Consider the following 7,612-nt stretch of genomic DNA (forward strand, 5'->3'; position numbering starts at 1 on the left):
GTTTGGCACCTATGTCTCTAATGGACACAGGCAGCCTGTAAACGGTTCATTACCCAGACCCCTGCTTGTAAATGTTTCACCTTCCAAACCCCTGCTTATACTTATCAAGGATATCAAAACTTGTCAAAGATTTGGGATGCATGGCTAGACTTAAAAAGGCCTTTGTGGTTGTTAGTCTAGTAATGCCCCATGAACCTATAGCAATATCTTGATATAGGTTTTGATTCAGTAATAAATCCTTGGTATTATTCACTGAAGCCCTCATGTTGCAGGACTTTTGTTCCCTTATATTACGCCCATAATGAATAGTCATTAGCTGTATACTCAAGACAATGGGATAAGCTCATGATTATTTATTATGTAATAAGCTCATGAATATTTATTATGTAATAAGCTCATGAATATTTATTATGTATGCACCAAGTTTGCTTTAGGAAGTAAAAAGACAGCAGTTGTGGTTGGGAGTTGCTGCTGCAAGTACATTCTGATGTGATTAGTATTGACAGAATGTCATGTGACTTATTAATATCCTTCCCCAATACTGCTCTGTGAGATGAATGGGTTAAAACTTGAAGCATTACAAGCAAGGGAGTATGTGTGTTGTTTTATTATGGATTCCTTTAAATAAGTCTACCATCTACATTGCAGATCAACTTACTAGCTGCAACTGATTCTCCCACTGTAAACTTTACTCACAGGTTTTGAGCAAAGGAAACCCAAGGTTTTGTCTGTTCTGTAGACACTTCACTTTAAAAGCTAGTGGCCAAATTGATGCAGGCTCAAAATGAGATGATGCAATATTTTATATATTTGCTGCATACATAACTGAATCTAGCTTTATCCAGTTACCATATTACAATGCCGTAGCTTGAGTACCTAAGGTAAGAAACAGAGGCTGTCACTTTAATACAAAGTACTTTTCTTTCGCTTCACTGTTTATTTTCTTTGCCCATTACATTCTTCTAAATGTTCAGGTTTAAATATAATTATTTGATTTTTACATACAAGAGGGTGTGGGAAGAAAATTATATGTACAGTAATTATCTTAACTCTCTCTAGGTTAGCTATGCCTAATGTCTTATATCAGATAGAATTTGAATGTTAAACAATCAAAGAAAGCTTAGAATGCTGCAACAAAAGAAAACCTTACTATACAGTTTCTTTGTTTACCTTTGCATTTGGTTTTAAACAGCACAGCCTTAGTTTTCAGCTGAGACTCTTTAAATGCATTTAACCATCTACCTGGCCACTTATCTGAGTCACCATGGAAATGTCATTCTTTCTAGAGGTCAGCTCAAGATCAGACTAAAGCACTCTCTTCAACGTTCAAGGCTGTTATTTCTGACTGTTGTCAAGTAAATATTTAGGATAGTTCATAGCAGCTTCAGTTAATTATGATGTTACACATATAGTTGCCACCTTTTCAAATACCCAAATTTGGACATTTTTTTAGGAAACACTAGCTTTTTGCAAGACAGCCATGCCAATAACAAGTATAAATAACAAGATTTCACTTTTAGTCCAAATAAAATCATGGTCTTATAGAACTGTAGTTGTTTCTGTTATTTTATACAAAATAAAAGTGTTTCATGTGCAAGGTAATTCTTTTTGCAAATATTAGCAAAAACTTAGAAAATATTTTTTGTCTTAAAATTCCAGGACACTCTTAATCCGAAAGGTTATAAACTGGAACTAGAATTTTGAAGCAGGAAAAGAATATTAAGCCCATCAGTTCCCATGACATGCACTGTGTGCGTGTGTGTGTGTATATATATATATATATATATATATATATATATATATATATATATATATATATATATATCTAGGTTCATAGGTAGGTACTAGGCTACTGGCCCTGGGGCCTATATAAGCCTAGCCAAAAAGGTACCCGGCTTTTGCCACCCAAGAAAATTATTTTCCTGTGCCCCTGTATATATATATATATATATATATATATATATATAGAGAGAGAGAGAGAGAGATAGATTTATTATATATATATATATATATATATATATATATATATATATATAGAGAGAGAGAGAGAGAGAGAGAGTGCAAGACAGACCAGAATGCTTTAACCAAATCCTGAACTCAGGTCACTCCATTTTTCTTATGTTTACCTGTTCCATTAACAAGGTAACTAAAACTCAATGTCCATAATGCAATGCAGTTTATCTAGTACAAAGCATAACACTCTGACTACATACTTTACAAATCACGAAACTGAAACATAATTGTTAAGCTTGGATGTTAAGGTCTATATTACCAAACTGAAAAACCCTTTACGCGAATACCTAAACGTCGACACCTATAACGCGAACCGTGAAAATCTCGAATGCACTAAACAGTGAAAAATAAAATAACGAACTGTCATAGTCGGCCAACCCCCACCACCCGCTACATACTACCTTGTTTGTGTCTTTCAGCTTTTCCCGGTTAGGGGTCGCCACAGCAGAACTCCGGTCCGCTAATGATTGGCAGTAGAGTTTTACGCGCTGGCTTGCCAGGCCTAACGCACAACCTTCAACGAAGGAATGCCCATTCACGCATGGCGCCACACAGAAGACGCTCTAACTGAGAATCGAACGAGCAATGTCTAACTGTGAGGCGACAACGCTACTGCAGCACCACCACCGCAGCCTACCCAAACAAAATAAATAAACCACATAAATACACTAACTAAACCCTACTTCTAACCTAAAGCACCAAAAAGCTACTTCTAACCCTACACTAAACCCCACATACACAACTAACTATGCACTATCCTTAACTCTTCCCTAACCCTAAGGTCCGTGGCTACCGCACACGTCCCCTACAGACATACACTCAAAAAAATAAATAATACACATACATACATTTAACAAAACCCTACTTCCAACACTACACTAAACCCCACATACACGACTATCTATGCACTATCCTTAACCCCTCCCTGACCCTAAGGTCCATAACTACCACACACTTCCCCTACAGAAATACACCCAAAAAAAATAAACAATACACATACATACAGTTAAATAAAACCCTACTTCTAACATTACACTAAATCTTACATACATTACCTATCTATTCACTTACCTTAACCCACATCCTAACCCTAAAGTCCTATCTATCGCACACTTACCTTAAGGAGCTATACCACAGATGGGCCAACCATTACACTTCGACATTTCAATTTTCGCTATTTTGGACGTTCGGCATTTCCGTCTTTCGCACAATACGTGTTGCTCTTTTTGTATTCGCGATTACGGTCTTTCGATCTGGTAATAGGAACTCGGATGTTATATATCCATAGAGTTAGACACTAAAGCTAGTGCAGCTACTAACAGCATGCAGAATTATACAACATTAAATTATCAATCACACCTATGTAATAGCCACACTGCCTGCATCTAGAGAAGGTTGTAGACCAGAAGAGTAACATCCTATATTACTTATGTCATCTTCAACATGCTACATGCATAATAATTAGTTATACCACATTGCTTCATAAATATCAGTGAGGATTCATATCTGCTAACAAGACCAGCATATGGTGTAAGGATAGATGAATCAAAAATTGGACCAAAATCTTAACACATAGATGAAAACATGCACTCACTACTTTCAAAACTACACTGAAGGAGCATCTTTTCAAAGAGATTGCATGTAAATGTTTTAGAGACTACAGTTAGTAAATCTCAAGTGTTCAGGCTAGCCTGTAGTCATGACATGACTTCTTCTGAACAATGAATCAGGATGGATCAACTAAGAAGAAATAGTGTAAACAATGTGTCCATTGTACCACAAACACCTTGTAAACATGTTATGAGATTGTGGTTGAGCAACCAATAAAAAGCGGAGAATGTGCCCAGAACAAAACACCAAGAACCAAGTAAATCTAGACACAAAAAGAAGGGCACTGGTGGTAAAATCAACTCCGAAGCGTTAATATTGTGTCTCGGTATTAAAAGAGTTGATTTTACCACCAGTGCCCTTCTTTTTGTGTCTAGATTTCGTTGGTTCGAGATTGTGGTTGACTTTTTTATTCACGTTATTGTAACCACTGTGATAGTTATTTATTTATTTACTTGTTCTTTGCTGACTGAGTTAGTCTCATAAAGCCAGTGTCCTCTTTTCAGGTGAGACCCGACGTGATATTCATACTGAGTAGGGGAAACTTGGCAAGAGTGTCGGGGAACTTTCTGTACTATTTTTTTGACAAATGCCTTGGGAACTTCTATATACACCTAAGTTATCAGCAACTCAGGCTGATGGGACCTCCTTGGTTTAACTTCTCACCTAACGGATCCCACACCCAGGAGTGCAGCACCCCCCCCAGAGTCTGCCCTGCAGTACCAGTATATGAACTTAAACCTTGCTGTATGCATGTATACTCACTCTTTGAATGTATATATACTTACATGGATCGATTGTATGCATGCATGCACTTACACTCACTGCATGTATGCATATATGAATGTACATATACTCATGTATACTTGTATGCATGTTTCTATGTATGTATGCATGCATGCATACAGATTACTGTTCGTTCTCTAAATTCTGCTCATCCCTGAGCCCAGGTCATGGCTGAAAAAATTCTCACTGCTTCACTAACCTGGTAAAGAAATAATCAAATAATATAAAAATAAAGAATAAGACAAGCAAATTATGTTTCAGTACTTGCAAGTATCTGCAGAACTACCCCCGTGTTAGTGTAATGCTGTTATTTGCTCCAATTCAAATGCAGCTATACTTTTATTTTTTTTTCTTGAAACTACCTAAAACATCCGCATTCTAAGACTGAGAACTGCAGTCCATTTAAAAGGTTGTTACAAAAACAGATCACCCCTCCAAACATGCACATTCATAGTAAGTAAAAGTACAAATCTAAGAGAATAAAAGATTTTCTGAACTAAAACAATTTACTTCCTTCCACAACACATGCACATGTTGCTCTGCTTTTAAGGTTTTGTCAAAACCTTACAGACTGAATGGCAGTTATCAGTGAAGTATTAAATTCATTACAACCTCTTAGAATCTAACAAATATATAAGTAAAAACAGTCTTAAAATGAAAATGTCAAAATGAAATCTACAGTTTTTATGACCAGCAATCCTAGAAAACATCTGTGGGAATTAACTTCTGAAACTTTTTTATCTGTTGTATTTTCCTGCATAAGGTGTTAGAATATGCATTGAAAATGGGAATGGAGCATGAAACAGCCGTTACTGAGCCCCTACATATCCAGCTATATTACTTAAAATTAAACATTTTAAAGCTTTGCTTCCTATTTTGTAGTCAACCTTTAAAATAAAATATATGAAGTAATTAATTACTTGGAATTTCATTACACTAATTTTATTAGTTATATTTAGACATTATTGCAAAAGTTCATGGAGTACGTAAAACAAGCAAATAATAAAAGCAGAGAAATAAACAAAAAGATAGCCTTACCTGTCACACTGTAATGTGAATTCCTAGGCTATCTTAATAGTAAAAGCAGCTGCTAACAAGATGGTCCCAGCGACTTTCCCAGCTGCAGGAAAATTCCAGTGTTTTCTCTGTCCTCTGTTGCTCCTTCACTGTCCAGCATCTGCATGTGATCAGGCAGAGACCCCTGCAGATTCTTTTATCCTGGGGCTGCCCTTGGGCTTCAAGTTTCCTTCTTTGGGAGATCTACAGTACATCAAGCCACAAGAAACTTCATGGGTTCTGTACGCCCCCTGCTGATGTATCCTAAGAACACGCAGAGACACACATACACACACACACACACACACACACACACACACACACACACACACACACACACACACACACACACACACAAAATTTAACTGAAAAAAAATGTTTTATATCAGCACAATTGTACCTCAAATGCAACCAAAACTAATATGTGTGAGTTCTTTTAAAGTCACTCAAAAGAGCTAACTTGTCTGAAAAAGACGAAAAGATGCAATATGCCAAAATTTATACTGATAGTGCAAAATAAAACTGCTGAGGGGAGAGCAGTATATAATACAGTATACAGGTGTCTTAGAGGCAGACTTTAGTACATGTTTTCAGAGGTTGTGGAGCTTAACATTATAGAACTGTGATGAGAAAGTCAGCTAGTTGCCAGAGAACTAACTGCGCTCTCTCTGCTTCCACAATACCTTTGCTTTCTTTGACCATGGTGGGATTCTTATGACTGCTTTATGTTCTTGAGAGTGGAATGCAAAAACAGTTTCGGTCCTCCCTGCCATACACTAGTACAGAGAAGTTCTCTTTGTATGTTTGTGGCTGTTACTGTCGAGAAAAGGCAAGTTTAGCAAATTAAATACAGACACAGAAGAAGAGGAGCGACACTTGTGCCAATGGTGTCTTCAGTGCCAGTTAACTGCCACAGTACGGATGTTTGATTTCCATATGCCTGTTCAGCTCACTAGGCAGCGAGGGGAAACCTTCTCAGCATGCAGATGTAGTCTTGATACATACCTTTTTAGGATCAGAGACAACCACGTAATAGATTAATCCTGCCTGCTCTCTGCAAATCACAGTGTACTGCTCCTTCAACAGCTCTGAGTGTTGGCAGCTGTAAAGTAATTGTGGTGCAAACAACAGCTGTTTGATCGGTACTAAAGTGGTCCTGGGAGGAAAAAAATCAGAGCCAGAGAGCAGAGCAGATGCACAACTGCACTTGTACAGGTTTCCTCATGTCCTTTGTCATAGGAGATGGTATACGCTGCTTAATGAACTGTCAGTCCCAACAGGTTTTCTGTATTTCCACCCCACTACCACATTCTCAGAAGAGAAAGAATATTCACATTCTTAAGAGACGAGGGAAGCTGTAAAAATATCCCAGCATCACCTTGTTCTTAGAACAGCACTACTGCATTATTTCATGCAAGAGGATTATTACTGAAGCTTGACACCTGAATCGTGTGCCTTGCCTCAAGATGTTAAATCCTGCTGAAACATAAAGGGCAATCTTGAAACAGCTGTCATGTAAGTTCAGTGCAGCTGAACAAACTTTGATATAGCTAAGCAGGAATGACAAGTACAACAGATGCCTTTCCTGTTTTGTTTTCCTTTAACAGCCATGCAGAAATATTTCCTGCAGTCACTTTTGTTACTGATAATAAAGTTCTGGAAGTTAGATTCAACACACAAAAGAGAAGCCAATAACAGATCAAGTGGAAAAGTGTTAGTGAAAACACCAAAGCTGGACCAGCTGACAGATATTAAAAAACAAAAACAAAAAAGATCTATTTGTACTTGTGTGCAACATGCAAGCCCACTAATTTATAATGAATAAAATAATATAACTCATTTTAATGAGCTAGAATCATGCTGTTAAATCTGGAAATGTGATGACAGCGGTTCTGTGATTATTCTTCAATGTTTCATCAGATTACTAGCAATTATATAGAAGACAAAATCAAATTATTCAGTGTTAATGATCTGCTCTTCAGTTCAGAGTTCACAAAATAATTTTCTCTAATAAGTATTCATCAGGAAAATGATTGTCTGTGGGACCTGGGTTTTCAAGCTCCTATGCAGAGGAGGAAAAATGTCCACGAATAAAATACCCTAGGGAAGCCAAGAATAAATGGATGACCAGGCAGGCTGCCTTAATAAA

General features: G+C 37.2%; 1 protein-coding gene across 1 annotated transcript in view; it reads right to left on the reverse strand.

The window, feature by feature from the left end:
• The window catches only part of ALPL (alkaline phosphatase, biomineralization associated), a 693,762-nt gene extending 688,026 nt beyond the window's left edge, over window positions 1-5,736 (reverse strand). The window contains exon 1 of the mRNA XM_044063160.1: window positions 5,446-5,736. The gene's annotated coding sequence lies outside the window, so the exon portion shown is untranslated. The remainder of the gene's footprint in view (window positions 1-5,445) is intronic.
• Between the last annotated feature and the right edge of the window lie 1,876 nt (window positions 5,737-7,612).

The sequence above is a fragment of the Protopterus annectens genome, chromosome 2.part1 (assembly GCF_019279795.1).
Source record: "Protopterus annectens isolate FY-2018-M chromosome 2.part1, PAN1.0, whole genome shotgun sequence".
Classification (NCBI taxonomy): Eukaryota; Metazoa; Chordata; order Ceratodontiformes; family Protopteridae; genus Protopterus; species Protopterus annectens.